Source organism: Micromys minutus (assembly GCF_963924665.1).
Source record: "Micromys minutus genome assembly, chromosome: 1".
Lineage (NCBI taxonomy): Eukaryota > Metazoa > Chordata > Mammalia > Rodentia > Muridae > Micromys > Micromys minutus.
The window spans coordinates 82,939,738-82,966,880 of record NC_137969.1 but is presented as its reverse complement, the minus strand read 5'-3'; positions in this window follow the sequence as shown (position 1 = coordinate 82,966,880).

Below are 27,143 nucleotides of genomic sequence, written 5' to 3'. Positions count from 1 at the left end.
GGGTCTTCAGGTAGTATTATGTCCAATTTTCTGAGGTATCGCCAGACTGATTTCCAGAGTGGTTGTATTAGTTTGCAACCCCACCAACATTGGAGAAGTGTTCCTCTTTCTCTACAACCTCGCCAGCATCTGTTGTCATCTGAGTTTTGGATCTTGGCCAATCTGAATGGTGTGAGGTGGAATCTCAGGGTTGTTTTGATTTGCTTTTCCCTGGTGACTAAGGATGTCTAGCACTTCCTCAGATGTTTCTCAGCCATTTGATATTCCTCAACTGAGAACATTTTGTTTAGCTCTGTACCCCATTGTTGAATAGGGTTATTTGATTCTCTGGTGTTTAGCTTTTTGAGTTCTTTGTATACCTTAGATATTAGGCCTCTATCTGATGTGGAGTTGGTAAATATCTTTTCCCATTCTGTTGGCTGCCGTTTTGTTTTCTTAACAATGTCATTCACCTTACAGAAACTTTGCAATCTCATTAAGTCACATTTGTTAATCTTTGACCTTAGAGCTTGAGCCATTGGTGTTTTGTTCAGGAAATTTTCTCCTGTGCCTGTGTGTTCTAAGGTTTTCCCTACTTTCTCATCTAATAGTTTCAGTGTATCTGGTTTAATGTGGAGATCTTTGATCCACTTACACTTGAGCTTTGTACAAGGAGATAAGAAAGGGTCTATTTTCATTCTTTTGCATGGTGACTGCCAGTTGGACCAGCACAATTTGTTGAATAGGCTTTCCTTTTTCCATTGAATGTTTACAGCTCCTTTGTCGAAAATCAGGTGACCATATACATAAGGGCTCATTTCTGGATCTTCTATTCTATTCCACTGATCCACATGCCTATTTCTGTACCAGTACCATGCAGTTTTCAGCACAATTGCCTTGTAATATAGCTTGAGGTCAGGGATAGTGATTCCCGCAGATGTTTTCTTGTTGTTGAGGATGGATTTCCCTATTCTGGGTCTTTTGTTGTTTCATATGAAATTGCACATTGATCTTTCCAATTCCATGAAGAACTGTGATGGAATTTTGATGGGGATTGCATTGAATCTGTAGATTGCTTTTGGTAGGATGGCCATTTTTAAAATGTTGACCTTTCCAATCCATGAGCAAGAGAGATCTTTCCATTTTCTGAGATCCTCCTCAATTTCCTTCTTTAGAGGTTTGAAGTTCTTGTCGTACAGGTCCTTCACTTGCTTAGTTAGAGTCACACCAAGGTATTTCATAGTTTTTCTGACAATTGTGAAGGGTATCTTTTCCCTAATTTCTTTCTCCACATGTTTGTCCTTTGAGCATAAGAAGGCTACTGTTTTGTTTGAGTTAATTTTGTATCCAGCCATTTGCTGAACTTGTTTATCAGGTGTAGGAGTTCTCTAGTGGAATTTTTGGGGTCACTTAATTACACTATCATGTCTTCGGCAAACAGTGATGTTTTTATCTCTTCCTTTCTGATTTCCATCCCCTTGATCTCCTTTTGCTGTCTAATTGCTCCAGCCAGGACTTCCAGTACTATGTTGAATAGGTAGGGGGAGAGTGGGCAGCCTTGTCTAGTTCCTGATTTTAGTGGGATTACTTCAAGTTTCCCACCATTAAGTTTGATGTTGGCTGTTGGTTTGCTGTATATTGCTTTTATTATGTTTAAGTATGGACCTTGGATTCCTTTTCTTTCCAGGACTTTGAACATGAAGGGGTGTTGAATTTTGTCAAATGCTTTCTCAGCATCTAGTGAGATGACCATGTGGTTTTGTTCTTTGAGTTTGTTTATATGGTGGATTACATTGATGGATTTCCTTATATTAAACCATCCCTGCTTCCCAGGATGAAGCCTACATGGTCATGATGAATGATGGTTTTGATGTGTTCTTGGATTCAGTTTGCAAGTATTTTGTTGAGTATTTTTGCATAAATGTTCATAAGTGAGATTGGTCTGAAGTTCTCTTTCCTTGTAGGGTCTTTGTGTGGTTTAGGTACTAGGGTTATTGTAACCTCAAAAAAATGAGTTAGGTAGTATTCCATCTGATTCTATCTTCTGGAATAGTTTGGAGAGTATTGGTGTTATGTCCACAATAAATGTCTGATAAAATTCTGCACTGAACCCGTCTGGACCTGGGCATTTTTTAGTTGGGAGGCTTTTGATGACTTCTTCTATTTCTTTAGGTGTTATAGGGTTATTTAGATGGTTTACTTGGTCCTGGTTTAACTTTGGGACCTTGTATCTGTCTAGGAAAACGTCCATTTCCTCCAGATTTTCCAATTTGTGGAATATAAGTTTTTGTAGTAGGATCTGATGATTTCTTGAATTTCCTCAGTTTCAGTTGGTATGTCTTCACTCTTCCCTCTGATTTTGTTAATTTGTATACTCTCTCTTTGCCCTCTAGTTAGTCTGGCTAGGGGTTTATCAATCTTGCTGATTTTCTCAAAGAACCAACTCTTGGTTTTGTTGATTTTTTCAATGTTTTTTTTTTTTGTTGTTTCTATTTGGTCTATTTCTGCCCTAATTTTGATTATTTCTTGCAGTCTACTCTTCTTGGGTATATCTGCTTCCTTTTGTTCTAGGGCTTTTAGCTGTGCTGTCAGATTGTTGATGTAAGCTCTCTCCAGTTTCTTTTTGGAAGCACTTAGGGCTATGAGTTTTCCTCTCAATACTGCTTTCATTGCATCCCATAGGTTTGGGTATGTTGTGTTTTCGTTTTTGTTGAATTCTAGAAAATCCTTAATTTCTTTCTTTATTTCTTCTTTGACCCCGCTATCGTTTAACAGAGCGTTGTTTAGTTTCCATGTGTATGTGGGCTTTTTGTTGTCTTTGTTGTTGTTAAAGACCAGCTGTAGACCATGGTGATCTGAGAAGATGCATGGGAGTATTTCAATCTTCTTATATCGATGGAGGCTCGTTCTGTGTCCAATTATGTGGTCAATTTTCGAGAAGGTGCCATGGGTTGCTGAGAAGAAGGTGTATTCTTTTACTTTAGGATGATATGTTCTGTATATATCTATTAATTCTTGTTGGTTGAAAGACTCTGCTAGCTTTGCAGTGTCCTTGTTCAGTTTCTGTTTCCATGATCTGTCCATTGGTGAGAGTGGGTATTAAAGTCTCCCAGTATTATTATGAGGGGTGAAATGTATTTTTTGAGCTTTAGTAGGGTTTCTTTTATGAATGTGGGTGCTTTTTTATTTGGAGCATATATGTTAAGGATTGAGAGTTCCTCCTGACAGATTTCCCCGGTTGAGTAAAAAGTGTCCTTCCTTATCTTTTTTGACAACTTTTGGTTGGAAATTTACTTTATTCGATATTAGAATAGCCACTCCAGCTTGCTTCTTGGGGCTGTTTGCTTGGAAGTTTTTTTCCCACCCTTTTACTCTGAGATAGTGTCTGTCTTTGTCTCTGAGATGAGTTTCCTGTATGCAGCAAAAGGCTGGATTTTGTTTATGTATCCAGTCTGATAGCCTATGTCTCTTTATTGGGGAGTTGAGTCCATTTATGTTAATAGATATCAAGGAATAGTTGTTTCTGTTTCCTCCCATTATTATTTTTGTGGGTTGAATTGTATCTGTGTCTTTTTCTTCTTTTAGTTTTCTTGTTTAGGAGTTTTCTTGTTTTTATTAGGCTGTATTTTCCCTCATTGTATTGGGTTTTCCACCTATAATTCATTGTAGTGCTGGGTTTGTGGTCAGATATTGTGTAAATTTTGATTTGTCTTGAAATAACTTCATCTCTCCATCGATGGTGATTGATAGTTTTGCTGGGTATAGCAGCTTGGGCTGGCACTTGTGCTCTCTTAGGGTGTGCATGATGTCTGTCCAGGCTCTTCTAGCTTTCATAGTCTCTGTTGAGAAATCGGGTGTGAGTCTGATTGGCCTGCCTTTATATGTTACCTGACCTTTTTTCCTTACTGCTTTTAGTATTCTTTCTTTGCTTTGGGCACTTGGTGTTTTTACTATTATGTGTCGGGAGGTATTTCTTTTCTGGTCCAACCTATTTGGAGTTCTGAAGGCTTCTTTTATGCTCGTGGTCATCTCATTCTTGAGGGTATGAAAGTTTTCTTCTACGATTTTGTTGAAGATGATTACTGTGCCTCTTAGTTGATACTCTTCTCCCTCTTCTATTCCTATTATCCTTAGGTTCGGTCTTCTCATTGTGTCCTGGATTTCCTGGACATTTTGGGTTAGGAGCTTTTTGTTTTTTGCATCTTCTCTGGCTGTTTTGTCTATGTTTACAATGTTATCTTCTGCCCCTGAGATTCTCTCTTCCATCTCTTGTAATCTATTGGAAATGCTTGTTTCTGTGACTCCTGATTTCTTTTTTAGGTGTTCTACCTCTAGGGTTATCTCTTTTAGTGATTTCTTTATTGTGTCAATTTCCGTTTTAAATTCCCTCTTCAATTCCTTCGTCTCTTTGGTTGTGTTTACCACTAGTTCTTTGAGTTCTTTCAGTGTTTTTCTTGCTTCCTCTTAAAAGCTTCTGAATATTTTTGCTTTTCCTCCCGTTCTTGTTTAAGTATCTCTATCAGCATCTTGATGTATGATTTCAGGTCTGCATCTTTTTTTTCTGAAGTGTTTGGCATTCCTATGTTTGCTTTTGTGGGAGAGCTGGGTTCTGGAGTTGCCATGTTGTCTTGGTTTCCTTGGGATATACTCTTTCGCTTTCCTCCTGCCATTTTGTTGTCAGTCATATGTTCTCGCCTTTCCCTTGTATCTGGTCTGTGTCCCTGGGTCTTCACTGGTCTAGGTGGCAGATGGGCCAAGCCCTGTTCCATGCCTCAGAGTCGCCGGGTGGAAACAGAAGTTCCAAAGTTCTGTTCCTGGTTTCTGGATCAGGCAGGGCTGGGGGTGCGCTTACAGTGCTCACTCCGCAGAGATCTCTCTGCCCCCTGGCTGCCCAGGTCTCCTACTCACCAGTCTTTAAAGCTTTAGGCACTGCTGATCCCTGTGGCAGATGGGCCGCGCCCTGTTCTGCGCACTGAAGTCGCCTTTAAATTTTTTTCATCATTTACCTTATTGAATTAACTTTGCTGGCTGCTTATCATGGAGAAGGGTCAACCATCTCTATGTTAAACCATATGTAACATAATCTTAGGTACACTGGATATGTTTGACACACACTTACCATAGAATATCTTTGCTTAGTTTTGGTTTAATTCTATCATTTTGATGTTAGAGTTTGAGACTTATTTAATAACTACATGTAAGGATCTAAGCTTTCTTTGACCCCATGTTTATTTTGTTTGGCTGTTTTTTGGCTTTTGCGACAGTATTTCTCTGTACACAGCCTTGCTATTTTGGAATTTTCTGTGCAGACCAGGCTAGCCTGCCTCCAAATCAGAAATCCTCCTGCTCTGTTTCCTGATCACTAGTTATATATTAAATGCCCAACTATATTTTGTGTTCTCAGTCTATCCTAGATAGAGGTATATAGACACATTTTATACCTTTATAGAACTTATATTCTTGTGGGAAGATGTGTGCATGTGTGTGTATCCATTCTAAACCCATTGTGCAACTGCCACACTCCTCAGGCTCAACCTGCTTTTTTTTCACTATAGGTTTGGCTTGCAGAGTCATCTGCATCTGTCATTCCGTCTACACTACCCTACTCTCTATCAGTCACTCACCAAAGCTGGACAATTTTACCTTTATTCACCATTCTTCTTCACTCCTGTTAACATGGCCTCACTTGAGACTCTCATCATCTCTCCCCTGAAGAACTAACTATTCCTCCTGATTCCCATCAATTGTTGTTTCCCCCTAGAAATCTACCCAGCCTTTAATCTGGTCATTTCTCTCCCTGTCAGAGAACTCTCCAAAGACTCCCTGTCACATACAATGTAGTGTTTGACTCCTCAAGGACTAAGCAGTGCAGTTTACCATCTGGCCCTGGCTCCTTTCTAATGCAATGTCCCTGCAACCTGTCCCCATCTCTCCTGACTTTCTCACTGCAGTTCATTGCGCTATGGCAATACTTCCTATTAGTTCCAGCAGGCTTTTGGTCTGTGTTCATGCCATTTCCTCTGCCTGAGAAATCTTTTCTCTTCCTTTCTGTCTAGATAACTCTGCGTTTTTAAACCTCCGGTCCCTGACATGTTAAGTGAGTAGTTCATGTTTCCCTGGTGTTCATGGTACCTTTATAGCATCCTATACTAGCATCACAGCATTGCTAAATGCACACAGAAGTCTCTGTGCCAGTTTTCTCTTTGTGAGTCCTTGTTCCTCATCTAAAAGTGGTAATAGCAATAGTATGTGTTTTAGAGGGTTGTTGGGAGCACTAAATTAGGCTATACATATGATAATATTGGAACAGTGACTAGTTTATAAAATCACAATAGTAACAATATTATTACTATAATATAGTCAGAAAATGTGTATCATAATTATATCACTGAAACTATTGTACTCTGATAAAAATATTGATGATACCAGAAACTGAGCACCCCTTACTTAAATCCTTGTAACTAGAATATTTTGGGATTTTAGATTTTTTTCTGGTTGTGGATATTTTCATATATGTAGTGAACTATCTTGGGGATGAGATCCAAGTCTAAAATTGAAAATTCAGTTATATTTCACATATAGTTTGCACATATGGTCTGTGTGTAATTTTACATGATACATATTTTCAATAATTTTGTGGTCTGCAGGCAGTACTTTTATTACTGCCCAGCCTGCTGCCACTCATAAGAAATCCAATAAACCCATTTTCTTCCCAAAATAAACACATAAAAATAAGATAATTTTGTCTATTAAATAAAGTTCCATGGTGTGAAACTTCCAATTATGGTACCATATGGGTATAAAGGAACTTTAAGATTTTAGAACATTTTGAAATTTCAGATTATTAATATGGTATATAATTATTATTAATATTAAATGTATTACAATGGCATATGGTGAACTCATCAAGGCCAGGGGCAAACTAATAAAGTAATAATAACTGCTAATTGTTAATGTACATGAAGCAGTTGGTGTATGCTAGATGTTTAACAAAGCGAGTAACATCAGCTTTCTTACAAATCCCTAAGAGCTGTACAGACGGCTTTATGGAGGCATAAAAGGGAAAACCACCTGATAAACTTGCTTATTCCTGAAGTCTGTCCTAGATTCACTTGACACCCTCCAGTCCCCTCTTTGTACTATTTAGCACCAGAGGGCTTGGAGAAGGTAGGAGGTGCTCATGTGCAACTCTCTGGTTGATACTACCACACATCACCCAGATCTCTACAGTGAAGCCAGACTACCAACAGCTTGTTCAAAGGTGCCCGATTGAACTTCTCTCCTAACTCCATTCAAGTTAATTAGCACATTATGAATTAAAGCCATACCTTACCCCCAGCACTGGCTCTCTAAGTAGCTAACAGGAAAATTTCCAGGGATATTGCACAGTGGACATGGTTAAAATATGCCCATTGGAGTATGAATCTTTTTATAACCAGGAATTGTGGGACACAGCTTAAGCTGAAAAAGAGCACACCCAGTCCCCGACTGCAACATAAAGATCTTGGGTCCATAATGGTGATATGGCATCAATTTTAGGTCATGTTTGTTTTCTAGTCTCTGGTAACCACATTGCAAAAAATTAAGCAGATATCAAAACAGACTGCAATTATTGACCCTAAAGGGCTCATTTCCCTAAGACTAAGTGAAAAGCCACAGAGTAGAAAATGCAATAGCTAAGGACAAGGTAGGAGAATAGAATAGTTCCTTAGTGAGCAACTATTCTGTACCAAGAATTGCCTATAATGGCTGTTCAATGCTTAGCATAATCCCATGAATAAATAATACTATTAGGTTTTAATATGAGACACAGAGAGGGACTAAGTTGTATAATACCACAGGGTTCATGACCTGACCTTGAACAACCTGGAGGTAGTGATCACCTAGCTATTCCTATATTGCCTAATCTATTTCTCAGGGTTTCCTCAGCCATTTTATCTTTTAAGAGTTGTCTGAGGTTTGTGGCCCATAGGATCCTGGCAATTCTGCTGTGGTAATAGCTACAAACAAAGCTTGAGATAGACTTCATGCTATTAGTTATAGATGCTACAGGAAGGGTTTGGATACTGGTGCTCTGGTTTTGCTGGTTACAAATTCTTCTTGGGTGTTTTCAAAAGCAGATAGAGACTCCTTAACCCCTCAACTATTCCTCACAGATCTGGTTCTGTTCACTCTATTCCTGCTGTCTTAGTTAGGGTTTTATTGCTGTGAACAGACACCATGACCAAAGCAACTCTTATAAGAAAAACACTTAATTGGGGCTGGCTTACAGATTCAGAGGTTCAGTCCATCTCATCATGGTGAGAGCACTGAAAAATACAGGAAGACATGGTACAGGAGGAACTGAGAGTTCTACATCTTCATCTGAAGACTGCTTAGAGCAGGCTGGTTTCCAGGCAGCTAGGTCAAGGGTCTTAAAGCCCACACCCACAGTGACACACTTCCTCCAACAAGGTCAAATCTACACCAAGTCCATACCTCCAAACATCTACACCAACAAGGGTCACTCCCTAGGTCAAGCATATTCAAACCACTACACCTGCCAATATACCACTACCTTTTAAGACATGAATATTATCTTTTTGTATACACACACACACACACACACATGCATGCATAGTACATTTTATTGTAAACTAGTACAAAATGCATGGGGGAGTGCTAAAATAGTAAATATAAAGAATTGATGATGTTTTAATTTTGTTAGCTCTTAGCAATAATACAGTCTTTGGCTTATACTTTCTGCCCATGCCTCTGGTATCAGGTTCTCTGCGTCCCCATCCCAGTTTGGAAACTTCAGCTTCTCATTTTTAAAGTTGAGGGGCATGATATCTATTAGGTTGAGACATAAAATTTTCATTTTTTTGTAGGTCAGAAATGGTCAAATGGTGACAATTTTATATACCTCCACTTAATACATCATAGGGTTACTGTGTAGAGGAAATGAATAATGCATGGAAAGCACTTATCATAGCTTCTGTCCCCAAAGTACTCAGTTCATGAGAGCTATGATGGGGCTAATGACTTTCATCTGAGACAGTGTCTGAGGTCTTATTGGGCTTCTATTGCCAGTCCAATTTTTCTGAGTGGCATAGACCAGATGCCTGCCCTTTATAAACACTGCTCACTGAAAACAGGGGGCTAAGCAGGGAGACCCACTATTTTCAGTACATTTCCTTGATACTGACAGGAGGGAGAGTAAGAGAGATCTCTCTGTCTCAGGTGAACTTGTGAAATCTCTGAACTCTTGTATGAAGAGAAGACATGTCCCCAAGTCTCTCTGTGGACACAGGATTCTCTGTGGGCACCTCATTTTGAAGACAGTATCCCTGTGGCTCTCAGTAAGCCATTTAATGTTTGAGTATTTGATAATTCATTTTTATGCACAACCTAATTGCATTCAGTACTTGCTAGTTTTCTTTGGCAACATTATGTCACAAATAAAAATTACTTTTATAATCATTATCATTCTCTTTTTGTTCATTAATTACATAAATTTTTATTGAGTACCTATAGTAAATAAACAATGGTGGTATAAAATGGATAAAGTGGTGATCAAGACAAAGAGAGTATTTAGAAGCATAAACTCTACCAGAAGAGACAGGCATTGGTTCAACTGTTGGGATAAAACACCATGGTCAAAAGCTACCTGGGGCAAGGAAGGATTTTATTTCAGCTTATAACTCTTGGGCTCTGAGAGAAGTCAAGGCAGAAACCTGGAGGCAGGAACAGAAGCAGAATCCATGGAGAAACGCTTCATAGTACCTTACTCCTCATGGCTTGCTCAGCTTGCCTTCTCAAACAACTAAAGAGCACCCACCCTATAGCGACACTGCAACAGAGAGCAGGAATAAAGAAAATTCCTGACAGACATAGCTATAGGCCTGTCTAATAGAGACATTTTATAAGTTCAGAGTCCCTCCTCCCAAATAACTGTAGATTATGTTAGGTTTACAAAAACAAAACAAAACAAACCCCAAACAAACTGCCCTCCCCCCAAAACCAAAACAAGACAAATGAAACAGCCCCTTCCAGACAATCCATAATCTACATACATAAATGTAAAGTTGCAATCACAGTATTATACATGGAGTTTCTGTACTATAAGTACTCTGAAGAGCTTTGACTTACTTAGTGTGGGGACATAAGACTGAGTTGCTACAGAGCTCAGTTTGTGATTTGGGAATAGATAAAGATACTGAGGCACAGAACTAATGAGTGAGGTGTGACTGGGTTTCTCCCATCTTTTTACCTTCATCTTAATGCATCAAGCAACATTCCGGCAACACCTGGGTCAGGGGAATCTTTTTTAAGTAAATAATATCAGAACTCGTGCTGTATGGGAGAGGGAAAGAACAGAGAACACTAGAAGACATGTGTTTGTAGTAAGGGAGAGGTGAGTTGAATTAGTGTTCCACACAGAGAGAAGAAAAATTAATTCCTTGAAAACCAGAGAAGCCTGATGCAACCAGAAAACAGAATAAAACCAAGTAATACACAAGGCTGTCCATGTAATCAGGCATCAGAATTTGAGGGTCTTAAAAGGGAATTTGGTTTTCATCATGAGAGCAATGAAGGATGGTTAAAAGTTGTACCTAGCCCAGTTGTCACTGGAGAGGCTTCTGATGCCAACAGATGCAGAAATTCACAGTCAAAGAACAGGCACATTGCTCAGAGTTTAGGGAATTCAATGGATGTGGGCAGGAGGAAGAATTGTAGGAGCCATAGAGGTCAAGGGATATCAGAAGAAAACTCACAAAACCAATTAACCTGGGTTCGTAGGGGTTCACAGAGACTGAACCAACTACCAGGGAGCCTGCATGAGACTCGTCTAGACCTTTGCAAATATGTTATGGTTATATAGCTTGGTCACCTTGTGGGACTCTTAACAGTGGAAGAAGGGACTATCTCTGTCTCCATTTGTCACTTTTGGGACCCTTTACCTCTTGGGATGGCCTTGTCCAGCCTCAATACAAGGAGAGTTATCTAATCTTGTTGCGACTTGATATGCCGTGTTTGGTTGCTATCCATGAGAGGGGCCTGCCCTTTCATAAACAGAAATGGAGGAGGCGTGATGGGTGGGAAGGGGGAAGAAGAGGGGAGATGTGGAGAAAGGGCTGGGAGTAGGAGAGGGGAAAACTGTGCAGTCAGGATATAAAAAACAATAATAAAAAAGAGAAAAGTTGTAAAAGTAACAATAACAAGTGACAATAACAAGACTAACATGCTTTGCTGCTTGAGATTGCTTCAGGTGTTGGGGGAGTAAAATGGACCAGAGAAAGAAGGGTGATGCTGAATGGGGGGAAGACTAGTTAAGAGAATTCTGGAAGGGGAAATGATAGTGTTTTATAGTAGCATAACAAACAGGGAGATGGAGAAAATGAGATATAGTCAAAGAGTCTGCCAGCCATCAGGAGCTGCGGATGGATGAACATTCGGCATGAGAACTTGGAGAGAATACTCACCATTCTGCAGTTAGATCGCTGTCTGTGGTAACGCCATTCCCTGGAAGGGAGCAACGTGCGTGAGGGCCATACAGGGCAGCAGAAAGGCTGAGCTGATGTTTCATTTATGGTGCCCAAGGGGAATTATCAGATTTACTTCAGCAAATCCTAGGAGGTCTGCGTCACATGGAAACGTGTGGGGAAACTGCCAAAAGGTGGTAAACAAAGTCCCAGTATAGATGAGATTGCCAAGAAAACCAATATGGTGTAAGCAACTAAGACAAGGCTTAAAAAGAAGTCCTTAGAATTCCACTTTTACACAGAGGGAGTAAAACTGTCAGGGCTTTCTGGAATCTGATTCCCAGAGACTTAGGATGAAGTCAGTTGGACAGTTTGCTCAAGGCACAGGCTAGCATGGCAAAGATAAGTTGGAGCCTGGATGTTTTATCTTCCAGGGTGCTGGTGCAAGCACCAGAGCCCATTTTTTTTTTTTAGCCTTTGAATAATTAATTTTTCAAAACTTTGAAGAATACGGCCATTATGTCACTGAGTGGTGCTTTTAAGTTTCTATTTTCTACTGTTCTTAAAAAGACAGCCTGAAAAGATCCATGCTGCTGAGACAGATAGGGTGAGCTTTAAAAGAGGAAGAAAATTCAGAAATTCTACCAGTCCCTGGGAGCTTAGAGTTCAGTTCCTTGACATAATTAGGTGTTCACTTAACACTCCGTAATTAAATGGCTTTTCACCAGTTTCCTTAAGAGAGAGAAAAGCTAGTGTGAGGTGCAATAGACACCTCCAGGCTCTTTCCCAAGACCTGTTGGCAGAGCTGCTTCTGTGGCCCCTGCTGAGGTACTAACTATCTCTTCTCACATGTACAGAGTGCCAATCACTTCACACTCCCTCCTCCTTGTCCTGGGTGGAAGAGCTGAGAAATGGTCCCAGAGAGTCTGAGAATGAAGTGCTGAGCCTCTACTGGCCCTGTGATGGGTTGCTTCCCTGGCAGTACCTAGCATGGGAGCCCAAGCGCTCCATGGAATATAATTAATAAGTTTATTGTTGTTTTCAGTTGGGAAGGGGATTTCTAGGACTGTCATTCTAAGATGGCTAAGTGACCTCAGTAATGGTTTGTAGATGCCTTCAGACCATATTCCCTGCCTTAAAGTCAAGGGTCTGGAGAAGTTTTTGTCTTGGGAGCGCTACTACGAGAGGATACCAAATAAGGGCTGTAATGATAGAACCACATCCAGTCACAGGTTAGGAAGAGTGAGATGCTCATCCTAAAATCCATGAGGACAACTGAGAATGTTAGGACATTCAAGATAATTGTTCTCTTCTTCTCACCTAAACCCGCCCACCAACCAGCCAACCAAACAGTTCATAAAGTAGATTTGGAATTTGGTTACTAGCATTTGGCAAACTTGAAAAGATACCACGAAAGGAGCCAACTTGGCCAGCTAAGCAAATGAAGATTAGTGGCCATGTCACAATCTTTTCTTTATATGTAGTTCAATTTCCCCATTCATTGTTGATTTATTCACTTTACCTCTTGGTTGCAGTCCCCTCCCTCCTCTCCTCCCAGTTCTACCCTTCCCTTCGCCTTAGAGAGGGGATGTTCCTGCCCCTAGGCACCAACCTGCTCTGGCACATCAGGACTAAGAGCATCCTCTTCCACTGAAGCCAGCACAATTAGGGAAAGGGATCTAAAGGCAGACAACAGAGTCTGAGTAGGAGACAGTCCCTGCTCCAACTGTTACAGGATCCACATGTATTGAATTACCTGAGATTCACATTTTCCACAAACTCCTTCCTGCCTGTGACTCCAGCTGGCTTTCACTTAGTGGGTTGACTTTTTAGCTGGTTACAGAGCATTGAACTGTAGCCATGAAGCCAGGGCACTTTACACCTGAAATCTCAACCTTTCTTTCTGGGACTGAGATAGGAGGATTGTGGGGGGTTTGAAGTTGGCCTCATATACTTGGTGGGTTCCACAGTAGCCTCAACTACAGAGTGATAGTCTGCCTCAAACTCAAATGCATCTCTAGCAAAGATGCCTCGGAACCTGGGAATGACTAAGAGTGTAGAAATATTCATAGACATGTTAAGTTTCTCTGCTGTGTGTGGGAAGGAGTGAAAAGGCTCATGGAGATAAAGGGGTCAAGAGAATCTTGAGAGAAAATATAGAATCAATTGATCATAAATGAAGGTAAATAGGACCTTGGAGGCCGATGAATGGGAAGAGGATTGCCGAGATGTTATGTGGAGAGGAGCTGTTGCCTGAGACTAACTGAATTATAGTGTTGGAGTTTTATGGGCCCCTCTAGACTGCCTCCTTTCTCCAATCTAATTTGGAAACAATGAAGAGAGAGAAAATAATTTAAAGAGATAGAAATTAAAAGGTGATGTTTATTACTCATAAACTCAATTTTAGACAATGTGGCTTTTTAAAGTTTACTGTCTGATACTGAATCCTGGATTTAGCAAACCAGGCTTAGGGAGTCCTGGACCTCAAATAGCTTTGTCTAGGGAGGGAGAGGTAGACCTATTTCAGGTGATTAGAAAATGGACAATAAACTATACCTGTGAGAAAGAGGTGAGCCACTAAGAGGAGGAGGGCAGTAAGAATCAGGTCTGTGTATGTGCAGGTCTTGAACCGCACAAATCATTCAGGTCTCTCTCCTCAAAACTTGTGAAGAGGGGGAATACAAGATTGTGAAGATGCCTCCACATGAAAGGAACTATAAGGATTAGAAGCAAAGATTTTTCTCCCTCTATAATCCTGATGAGTCAGAAAAACAAATGATGTAAGGTGTTCCCAGTAGAACTGCTTGGTGCATTTACATATAGCAAACACGAGCAGAAGAGGATTTTTGGAAACATAAAGGCAGACTTTCTCCCCATGAATGTGGAGAAGTGTAATGACCTTGAGTGTAATGGATCAGTGTAGCACATACCTTGCAATACAGAGTCACTAGAATTTGGTGCAGATGAGGCTTGGTTTTTCGTTGTTGTTTGTTTGTTTTAATGTTAAAATTTGGTGGCAAATAGAAGGTATCTAGAAGAATGAATATTGTTTCTCACAGTCCTGAGGGTAATATGGAGAGTGGGTACTTCCAGCTTTGAATAAACTAGGGGTAAAAAGAACTCATGGTGTCAGCCTTGCTTCCATTTAGCACGAAGTGGAAAGGGTTACAAGATGCTGGGGTTTTACTTTCTTGTAAAGTGGCATTTCCAGAATGCAAAGTGGGAAGTGCTAAGAATGGGGATCGTAGGAGTATGCATCAGAAATAAAGAAAACAAAAAAGAAAAATGAATCCAAGCAAAGAGAAGGTAGAATGTGGGTTACTATATGTTACAGCAGTTGAGAGGGTTCAGGAGCTCCAGCTTTACCCTAAGTGTGGCTTCATAGATGGGGAAATGAAATCATTGCTATCAGGGAGAGCTTGGTGGTAAAAGTAGGAAACATAACAACCTAGCTTTAAGAAAGGGGTTAGAAATTTTTATAAAACAGGGAGGCGGCGCAGAAAGGTGACTCTGTGGGTAACAGTGCTTACAGCCAAGACTGATGACAGGAATTCAACTCCTAGAGCTTACATAGCAGGAGAAAACTAACCTGCCCTCTTCAATTGTCCTCTGACCTACACATGTACATACACACACACACACACACACACACACACACACACACACACACACACACACACCTCCTGTAATAAACAAACAAACAAACAAACAAATAAATAAATAAATAAATAAATGCAATGTCTTAGTTTGGGTTTTACTGTTGTGAACAGACAGCATAACCAAGGCAACTCCTATAAGTACAACAATTAATTGGTGTTGGCTTATAGTTTCAGAGGTTCAGTCCAGTATCATCAAGGCGGGAGCACGGCAGTGTCCAGGCAGGCATGGTGCAGGAGGAGCTGAGAATTCTACATCTTCATCTGAAGGGTGCTGGGAGAAGATTGGCTTCAATATAGTTAGGAGGAAAGTCTCATTGTCCAACCCCACAACAACACACTTCTTCCAACAAGGACACATGTAATACCTGGGCCAAGCATGTTCAAACCACCACATCCAGGTTCTCAGAAAGTGGAAAAATTATAGCACAAGATATCCTCTTCTATTTTCTAGATCAAGTGTTCTTAGCACTGCTGTTCTTCCAAAGTACAGTTCTTTTTATCCCCCGAAGGATAGAAGTCTTTCTGTGTTGTAATGTATTCTCACTTCTCATTCATGCATAGTATCCTTTCACTACCTTCTCTGGGTATATATTCACACTATTAGAAAGACCCTTGCTGTCTTAAGTCACGACTACAGTCAGGATTCACCTAGTGGTGTTTTAGAGTTAAGTGTCCTAATGATGAAGGGCCAGTTCACACCTCAACAAGGGCAAATGTATCTATAGTTCTTAGAGGAGAAAAGTAAAGAGAAATAGAGATCCTGATGCAGGATGGTTGTGGGTTGAAGAAAAGCAAGATTTGAGGCAGAAAATGACTATTTTATTTCTAAAATATAGGACCACTTACTAGTCTTCTGTGTCCAGAGCTGTTGTGAGAACCACCCCAGAGACACTGCATTAAAGTCAAACATGGACACACTTTCTTTAGACTAGATCAAGTGATTCCCACTAGTTTGTGCTGTTCTTGGGTTTCTGCTCTTTCTTCATCTAATCACTATGAACCTCCTGGAGTTGAATATCCTGATTTCTAGTCAAGTTCTCTTTTGTCTTTATCTCTGATTAAAAAATGTCATTTTTTTTTTACAGGTTAGCTTTGAATATATGCTTCTAGGCTCAAAACACATTTAAGATCTTCGATGTTCTCTAGGTGATGCAGGACCTCTCTTTCTAGATCATCAGATAAAAAAAGACATCTCTCCTACTCCATTGACTTCATGGGAGATGTCATGCTGTTAATTTCTCTGGGTCGCTACAGTTCTCGCTATCTTATGGACAGGCCTCTGATGAGTGTTGTTATGCCTGCAAAGCCCCACTAGGGATCTGCCTCTGAAAAGAGTGTTTCTTGCATCCAATACATCACAAACTCCAGACTCAGAGGGATGTTTAGGCAACTGATTTTTTGTTTGCTTGCTTATTTATGTACTTATTTATATGTGCGCTGATTTTCATGTGTAACTAAAATATTGTTAGGTAACGGTTTCTTCTTAGTGCTCAGCATGTGGTTTTAGAGTGTGTATACCACACAGAATGGCTGGATCTAGATGGTCAACATGAATATTCCCTTACTTGTTATTCTTTTGATGGAAACTGCCTGATCTACTAAAAAACATAATATAACACTATATGGAGTCAATATGGCACATGAGAGACACCTTAATTCTTTCAAATTCATTTTTACTTCCTATTTACTTGAGAGTTTGTAATCCTGATTTTGCCTCACAGCATCCTGCTACCCACTGTCTGGAACCCACCCTCAGATCTGCTTTTCTTTGTTAATGGCAGAGATGGGGGGAGGAGGAATTCTACACAGGCTTGAGATCCTGCTGTCCTTGCTGCATTTTATTTAAAACACTGTCTATGTTCATCCATGTAGGTCTCTGGATTCCTGGAGGAAGTTTTGCTGGCTTCCTTAGTCATGATAATGTTGATGTTGTTGGCTTACTTGTTTCTATATCTGGTTTTATAATGCTTAGTCAGGATCTTTTGTAGATCTGTGTGTATTTTGTGATAGTCTGTGACAAATTGTGTTCTTATGTTTTTGTTTGTTTGCCTGTTTGAGACAGGGTCTCACTATGTAGCCCAGGCTAACCTGGAAATCACTGTGTTGCACAGGCTGGACTTGAACTCAAGTTAGTCTTCCTGCTTCAACTTCTGAGTGCTGGAAGTGTAAGCACACTCTACCACATCTGGCAACATCATTATTTTGAGCAAAATTGCATAGAATCTATTGCTTATGTGGGTACCTTACCTATGTAACCTTTCCCAATCCACAAATGTAGGACGTCTTTCTGCTTATTTCAATTTTTAAAAATGTCTTTCATTTATGTTCTATAATTATCGTTGTAAGATCCTTCTGTATATTGATTAAATTTCCCTGTATACATTTTATAAGTTTGGATAGTTATTATAAATTTGATTGCTCTTTTGATTTCTATTTTAGATTGTATATTGCTAGTATGTAGCCACACTGATGTTTGTATATTGACTCAGGATCCTGCAACTGTATTGTTCTTAGTTTTCAGTGAAATTCTATTCTTGATTTGTAGGCTTGTGAGATTTCTGGGTTTATATGTAATTCCATCCTATAGAAATACAGAGACTATAATTACATCCTTTCCAACCTGAATAGCTCTTGCATCTTTTTTTTTTTTTTTGCCTACTTGCTCTGGTTTAGACTTCCTAAACTACTCTGAATAAACATGGTAAGAGGGTACACCATTGCCTGTGTGGATATTAGAAGGGATGCTCTCAGCTTTTCCCTGTTGAGCATAATGTTTACTACAGAGCTGTCACGTATGACCTTTCCTGAATTGTGAAACATTCTTTCTATACCTAACTTGTTGATGGATTATGTTTTCTGAAAGGATGGTGTACTTTTTATCAAATGTATCTTTCTCCATCTATTGAATAACCTCATCTTTGTCCTTCACTCTGTTAACATGATGATGCATCATACTTTTATTTGTAAATATTGCGCCCATTCTGCATCTCACTTGGCCATGGTGAGTGATTTTTTAATTCGAGGCTGACTTCAGTTTCCTTACATCGTGTTTTCTGACCTGTGATTCCTAGGGACATTGATTTGTAGCCCCTCCCTGCCTCCCTTTGCTGCCATGTCCTCACATCTTTCTTTGCTCCCTCCCTGTCTTTTTTACTTTCCTTCCTCTGGGGTGATATTGGCTTGAAAAAAATGAGCTTGGAAATGTTTCCTAGTCTTGCATATTTTGTAAGAGTGTGACATGGATTGATCTTAATTCATTTAACGTTCGCTGGGACCCAGTAGTGAAACTTCAGTTCTTAGACTTTCCTTTGATTGAAGACTTTTTAATACCAATTCAATTTCCTTACTTATTATTGTTCCGCCCAGATTTTCTATTTCTTCATAATTCAGTTTTGGTGCTTTTAGGTGTCAAGAAATGTATTGATTTCTTTTAGATTATCCAATTTATTGGCGTGTAATTATTCATAATAGTTTTGCTCCGTTGCATTCCTCCTGCATCATCTGTATTGCTTTTCTTTTTACTTTTTGAGTCTTTTCTCTCCTTTTTCTTAATTATTGATGCTCAGTTGAATTGATTTTGTGAATATCTTCAAATTCCAGCCCATCACTTTATTGATTTTTCCTGTTACAGTTTTCTTGTTCCCTATTTCATTTATTCTGTGCTGTGATTTTGTTACTTCTGTCTGTCTACCACTCTGGTCTTAGTCATTTTTTGCTTTCCAAGAACTCTGGGATACAAAATAAGTTAGGAATTTTTTTTGTCCTTTTTGATTTAGGCATTTAACTTTTCCTTAGATAACTGCTTCTAATTATCCTGCAGATTTGGGTTTGATGTGTTTCTAGTTTTGCTTAATCTCAAGAAACTTTAAATTTTTTTATTTGTTTTCTTCATTGATTTATTGGATGCACATGCATGATATTTAACTTATTCTATTTGTGAACTTTTTGAGGTCCTTCTTGTTATTCATTTCTAGGTTCATACTGTAATGATTAGAAATGACTATTAATGAAATGTCAGATTTCTACAATTTCTCTGAATGCATATGTTTTATGTATTTATGTGTGTGCATGCTGTGTGCAAATGTGCACATGTGTATGCAGGCTCACATGTTCATGCATATGAGTGGACAACAGAGGCCAGCACATCAGACATCTTCCTCTATAATTCTCAACTAGAGACCCTTGAGACAGGGTCACTCATAGAACCTGGAGTTTGCCACTTTTGGGCTAAATCTATCTATCAACAAAACATAGCAATTCTCTACTCCCACCACTGTGCTGGGGTTATAGGCACAGCAATCCAGGCTTTCTACAGGGTTTCTGGGAATCTGAACAAAGGTCACTCTGTCTGTACAGCAAGCTCTCTTAAAAATTTTAAGAGTTGGGGCTGAAGATATGACTCAACATTTAAGACCATTTGCTTCTATTTCAGAGGGAATTTGATTTCTAGCACTCACAAGGTGGCTCAGCCATCTGTAATTCCACTTCCAAGGGACACGATGCCATTCTTTGAACTCCATAAGTACAAGGCAATCAAGTGCTATATAAGATATATAGGTGTGAATTAAGGTAAGATACTCATGCTTATATGAATTTTAAGATGAGACAAATATGCAGATTACATTAGTGAAGAGACATAGAAAATAGCATAGGTGGGTTCTATTAGGATTTCTGTGATCAGGGGCTGAAATTGAGTATAAAATTGAATGGGGTAACAAGGTAGAGCCCCCTCTAGGCAGAGATGGACAGCTGGTTTCTCTGTTAGGATGCAGAACCACTTGTCAGTGAAAATACATCTCCTGTACCAGAGGAGAAGTGAAGATGTAGGTTCATTGATTCCCTCTCCTGTGATGCAGCAGCTGTGGTTTTGATGTGACAACTGTCAGTTGCTGTTATGAGACAGAAGCCAAGACCCATGGGTAATTCCTCCCACAAATGACACAAAAACCAGACCTTCCAAACTTTTCTTTCTCTCCTGTATTTTGTTTTGTTTTGCTGATATCAGTACATTTTCAACCATGTCAAACTCTTGGTGCTTCTTGTTTGTGACCTGTTCACCCTAGGGCTTATGATTATCAAGCTAACATAGAGAAAAAGAATATGGGAGAGGGAGGGGCAGCGGGAGGGATTGCACTGAATTTGATACTTTTGCTCTGAGCAACTGAATTCAATTGCAACATTCAAAATACCTTGCAGTGTGTGATAGTGGCTGACAATGGTGGAACTGCAAGAAGCTCTTAGTGTATGTCATTAGAACAGAATGATATTATCTGCACCTATTTAGTTTATTTCTCCATCAAACCTGACGACCCAGGTTGCTCCAAAGCTGCTGTCTCCTCCGGGTGACGTTTAAGCCCATTGCTGCCTCTCTCCTCACATCACAACTTATGAAAAATGGCTTTGCCATCTGCATCTGTCAGGAGGCTGTGGACTTGAGAGTACGGCTCAATGAATATACAAATTTGCAGCTGGACCACAGACTCTTCCAGAAGGTGGCTGGAATATAAATCACTGGGATCTGGTACCTCTCAAGTAAACTGCTGCCATTGGGGAGCTGTCATGCATAAGAGGGCTTGAGGAAAATAAGAGGACATGAGGAGGGTCTCTGTGGAAATGGGTCCTGCAAAATATAGAGCACTTGGAAGGAGCAGCGCTGAGAATAGTGTACTTAAAAGGAAAACAAAATCTGCTAGACCCTGGCAGATGAGACGAGTTGGGGTTTTTCTCCTGGTTGTCCAGGGAGGCTGGTTATCAATTCCTTTCCCCTCCGTTCCTTCTTTCTTGTAGTGATATGTTTCTGTTTTCTGTTCGGTGCCCAGCACTGTGCAAGCTACTGTTTGAATCATTATTTCTGTCAAATCCAGCGAGTGTCCTGCCCTTCAGCTTCCCAGTGATGGAGTACAGGTGAGCTATGATGGGTATAAAGGCTCAATAAGAGAGCCAACTGAACCAGTGCGACACCAGGAGCCTGTGCAGTGAGTGGCAGAAGCCATGACTTCTAGACGAAAAGCAGGTGTCTGAAGGAGGATGGCTTCCCAGGTGAAGTGACTCTTGTGTGGAATCCTTCAGCAGCAGCACTTCCTGAGGATGAAGATGGAGCAGAAACCACAGGCCATACAAAGCCGTAAGCCAGAAAGAGTATGTGCTAGGTTTCCTCTGTGCCTAAGACTCCAATGACATCCCCATTTTAATTTTGATTATTTTTTTCAGTACTGGGTATTAAACCAAGGTCCTTGTATATGTTAACTAATCTCTCCCTCCTTTTATCTCTTCCTCCCTCTCTTTCTCTCCCTCCCCCTCTGTGTTTCTCTCTGTGTCATACTTTCACTCTTTGTCACTCTCCCTCTGTCTCTGGCCCTCCCTCCCCCACACACATTCAACCCTAGATTAACAACTGATGAAACTCCAACCCTCCTCAAAACTCCAAGACTCACCTTTTCTGATAAGCAGGTTAAAAACACTTTTATTTCTTACTTATTAAAAACAGGCTCCCCGGATTTTCATATTTTACAGAAAGAATTTTCTACATTCTTGTGTATCTCATGGCATCAAGCTGAAATCCCTGTTTCTAGCATTGTTTGGCTAGAAGCCTTAGCTCAAACAAGATAATGCATTCCTCAGCACCCTGAACACAGTGTTCAATGTTGACAACATCTTACAACATGTTAAGATCATTATTATTAACTATTTCTGTCGGTTCTTTTGTTTTTGTTTTCATCCAACATTCATTTTGTTTCTCAGACGTTCATGGAGGATATCACAGTAACATTTTTCCCTATTTCCTTGGGTTCTTCTACTTTGACAGTTTTGTACATTTTTCTTGGTTTTCATTTTCTTTATAATACACAAAGTTGAGCCTTAAGTTGATGACCACATCATTATCCATGGGACCCATGACTGTGTCACATAATGTAGAAAAGAGGAAGGGAATTAGCAGCAGGATGAAGGTTATCAGTCAGCTGACATAAGGCAGGACACAGAAGAATGTGAGTGGACCCAATGAAACCACAGGTTGCTTTGACATAGAAGAGGCAAGGAGAAGCTTAAAGTTCTGAGAGACAGACTATAACGGTCAGTGTAGGCTTTGGAGATGGAAGAGAATAGAGATAAAAACCCATGGGGACCTATTCAATTCCATGAATGCTTCAACTATCTTCAACTATGAGAGAATACAGTCATAGCTCTTTAAAATAACTGTCTGGTGATTTCTTAAAATAGCTAAAAATATTCATGTGGGTTTTAGTACCTGGGAGTGAGGTTGGAAACAAATTTCAAAAGATTGGGAAGTAGGCTTGCAAGTTGTGCAGAATGCATTGGCTGGAAAGAGTTACAGTGGGGAGGGGGCACACAAAGATTAGGTTTCCTTAGAATGCAGGTAAGCATATGCATGTTAAGGACTCTGCAAGTGAAGGCTGAGGAAGATGTGAAGAGCAAGCTGTAAAAATCACCTGAGGTTTTGTAGAACAACTATATTATTGGGAAAGACTGTTGGTAGAGATATGTTAGGGATGTGGGTGATAGTGTTGCTGTCAGTTAGTTCAGTGATAGGAAAGACTGTGTTGTTGAAAAATGGGACAGAGGGAATTCTTGCCATATAATGACAGACATCTAAGCTGAGGCCTGTTCTGTACTTTTGTGAGAAGGCAAACTGGTCCATGGACAACTTCAATCTTTAACTAAACTGATGCCTGAGCAAAGCAGTGGAGATGTAGCCTGGCTTTTCTTGTTTATATTACATGCAAGAGGAAAGGGGAGTTAATGGGAAGATGGCCAACTAAGAAGAAGTTATTCCTGACGGCTTAGAAATTTCTCAGCCTATCCACACAATAAAAAGTCTGCTGATTTTTTGTTAGGATTATATGCCTTGGAGAGAAATCCAAGAATATGGCTGGGCTGCATTTTGCTATGACTCTCAAGGTGAGGACCAAGTCAGTCACCAAGGGATACTTGAATCAGTCCTGTGACCCCGGAATGGCCTCAGCCATCTCCAGAGAAGACAGGCTGTAAATGACACTTCCCAGCAATCCACAGAGACTCCTCTTCTTCACTGAAGCAAATCCTGAAGCTGCATCCCAAGTTCCGGGGAGATTTTGATCAGAGCAAACACAGCTGCCTCGGGTTTAGAGGAACAGAGGGAGCACATGATGTACAGAGGTTGTTTCAGTCCCACGGTTCTGCAGGGAAGTCACCGGCTGAAACATGACAGACAGAAATGTGGTACAGAGGGGAGATCTTGGGCTTGAGGAACTAAGAGAAGATCTCAGAGGGTGGAACTCTGAGCCACAGAGGATTACTTCTGGGACTTAACAGTGAATAAGCTTCCTAGGTTGTGCTTGAATATTGTTATTTTTATTATCTCTTTATTGTCCTTTCTATTCATAATCATTCACTGCCTCTATCCCTCCCCCCAGCTGTTTGCATCTGCCTTCTCCACACATGCTTCTTGAGCCTCAGATGCAGAGGAATCATACCTGGGAACCCCATTCATTCCCCATTCTGGGAACTGGATTCAGATGCATTAGAAACAGATTGTGTTCCACTACTATCATCTTTTCTTTCTGTTTTCTTCAATGGCCTCAGCTGAGATTGTTATTATTTATGTATTTCCTCTGCTTGCTTTAGGTTTGATTTCCTCTTCTCTCTCCATTTTCTTTAGGAAGGAGCCTGGGCTATTGATTTCAGGTAATTTTCCTTTCTGATATGTACATTTACAATTACAAATCTGTAAGCACTGCTTCCTCTGTACCTCATAGATTTTGAAAAAGATGCACTTCTATCTCCATTTGCCTAAAAATTTTTTAATTACTCTCGAGGCTTCTCTTTGATTCATGTAATATGTAGGAGGGCATTGTTCAATATCCAAATATTTGGGGATTTTTCCAGAAGTTTTTTGTTACAGACTTTTTGCTTAATTCCTGTATGATCTGAAAATACATTTTATATGGTTTCTAGTCTTTTAAACTTGATAACTTTTCATGGCCAAGCTATGATCTGCCAAGCATTCCATGTGTGTGTGTGAAGAGAAGTATAGTCTGCTATTGTTGAATAAAATATTTTTAAATATGTTATAGAACTTATTTATAATACTGTTCACATCAATTATATTCTTAATGTAACCTAACAAAATATGTACTATGTATATAATAATATAATACACACATATATATGTCTCTCTCTATATATTCTTAAGTGTATGAAATTCTGTAACTACAGAATTCACAGGTTTTCTTTCAGTTGCCTCATTTTGGGACAACTCATTTTTATTCTTAGATGCATACTCGCTTATGATTATTATCTCTGTTTTGGGGACTGACCCTTTATCACCCTAAGACAACCATTTATCCACGATAAGTTTTCTTATTCTGGTTTGACAGAAACAAAAAGTTATTCTACCCTGGTTTTGATTAGCATCAGTATGGCTTGTCCTTAACGTTTGAGTGTTTACATTTAAGGTGGCTTTGCTTTGCAGATGAAATCCAGTTGGCACTTTAGAAACTCCCACAACAGTCCCCGGCTTTTAATTAGTATGACGTGGTAGCCCACGTAGAAAGCAATTATTGATGTGCTGAGTTGAAGTAGCCTTGCTACCACATTGTGACTTCAGAAGCTTCTATTCCCTGGAACTGATCTCCAATGAGCCTGAGGCCAGCCTGTCCGTGCAGATATGGGGGTGGCAGTTTCCCCTCTCACAGGAACAAATACGTCACCCTATTTTTTCAGTCTGTCCAACTTTTACTTATTATAGGCACAAGTGTGACAATTTCCCAGCTGTTTTGCATGTTGGGACTGAATCTGGCAGTTGTGGGATCTCCGCTCTCACAATAAAGTAGTTATCTTCATTAAAGCAAATGTGCTGGAAGCTGCTAATTTATTAGTTCTCATTGTCAAATTGAGTTTTTTTTTTTTTTAATTTAGTGTGTCAAAAGAGAAAAGAATAGATTTGACAATCCTCTCCCCTATAATCACTGATTTGAACCTGTTTTATCTTCAGAATGACTATACGAATATTGTAAAATAATTGTAATTTTATTTTTTTCTTCTGAAAGCCAGCTAAGTAGCAATCCCGCCTTTTGGGGGGTGTAGCTGAAAACCAGAAGGTAAGCAAAATAATTTCCTTGTTAATAGAAGCACCTGTCTATGTTAGGGTTTCTATTGCTGCAATAAAACTCCATGACCAAAAAGCAAGTCAGTGAGGATCATTTAGATTACACTTTCCACATCAATGTTCATAGTCAAAGGAATTTAAACAGGGAAGGAACCTGGAGGCTAGAGTTGATGTAGAGTGGCCATGGAGGAGTGCTACTTCCTGACTTGGTCATCATGGCTTCCTTATCCTGCTTTCTTGTAGAAGCACATCAATAACTAATTAAAAACAAATGTTCTGCAGGCTTGTATACAGCCTGACCTTATGGAGGCATTTTCTTAAGTGAGGTTTCCTCTTCCCAAATGACTCTAGCTTGTGCCATTTGGACTAAAATTATCTAGCACAGTGTCACAAAATTTGGGTAATCATTTTCTTAAATTATAATATTCATATAAGCAAAACTTCATGATACACACACATACACACACACACACGTCTATATATGTACATAAGTATATAATGAAATGTCCCAGTAGGAGTAACTACATCGACCATGAATCCATTGTCTATTAAAAGAACTACAACATTACTGATCCCGAGAGCTGGGGATGAAGAATGAGGTGAGCACTTAGGTCAGGAAGTTCTTACACAAAGTTTGAAGAATGAACATATGAGAACAAAACCTGGCAAAGAGAAAGGCTAAAATCCCACAGCCTCTGCTGATGACCAATAGACACTGGTCCACAGTTTGGATGCAGAGGCCCATTAGAGTATCTGCTTGTGACCTGAAGCTCATTATAATACCGAAATGCACATACTTAAGTGGAGATTTAAGATACTAATGAAATATGTGGTGCATGAAGCTGTAGGTAGATCATGGAACAGATCATGCACAAGAAAGCCTGCACCATACAAAAAAACACAGAGACATGATATTTGGTATGGAGCCTTCTCTCTCTCTCTCTCTCTCTCTCTCTCTCTCTCTCTATATATATATATATATATATATATATATATATATATATATATATATATATATATATATATCAACATCCTTATATATATATCAACATCCTAATATATATATATATACATATATATATATATATATCAACATCCTAATATATATACATATATATCAACATCCTAATATATATATATATATATATATAATATCAAATAATGTTTGGCATTTTGAACTCCTATAGTTCATCCCTGATCCTGCCTGGCTCCTTCCAGTAAACTGTCCCACTATCCATGGCATATTCGATTCCTTCCTTCAGGGAGCAGGACGTCTGCTGCAGGTGCCTGCCAAATGGGGATATCTACCAATATCAATATCTCTTTTTACTTTCAATCTTTAAGCAAGTTAAACTCTCAGGGATAACCAATTTTCTGAATTTAGGACATTTGTTTTTACATATTTTTTGAAAATATCATAATATATGTTTGTTTTTTATTATATACATATATATATATAAAAGGATGTTGATGCAGTTGGAGTTCATAATTTGTGACCCCCATATGTTTTACATATGCTCTAGGTAGCCATTTTATCATTGATTGGTATTTGAACAATAATAATAACTATTTATTGATATGAACAAAACTTTCTCCGGGGAAGTTAGATCAGAGGGGAATTTCCACATCACAGAGCAGAAGCACATTCACAAAAGTGTACAAATATTCATACTGATACTCTGATAGCATAAGAGATCTTAGCATTCCTCACTTTTGCCACCATTTTTTATTGTCATTTAATAGCATTTTTTAAAAAGATGGGATAAAATGATGGACTTCTGGAACTTTGAAGGGTGCTAAATATTTTCACACAAATTTTTTTCTTCTGTTTATATAATTTGCCTAAGTTTTGTTTTGGTATTTGTTTATACTAAATTTTTTCCATATAACACATTATCTTTTGTTCGAAATAGAAGTTTTTATGGAGTGGTCATA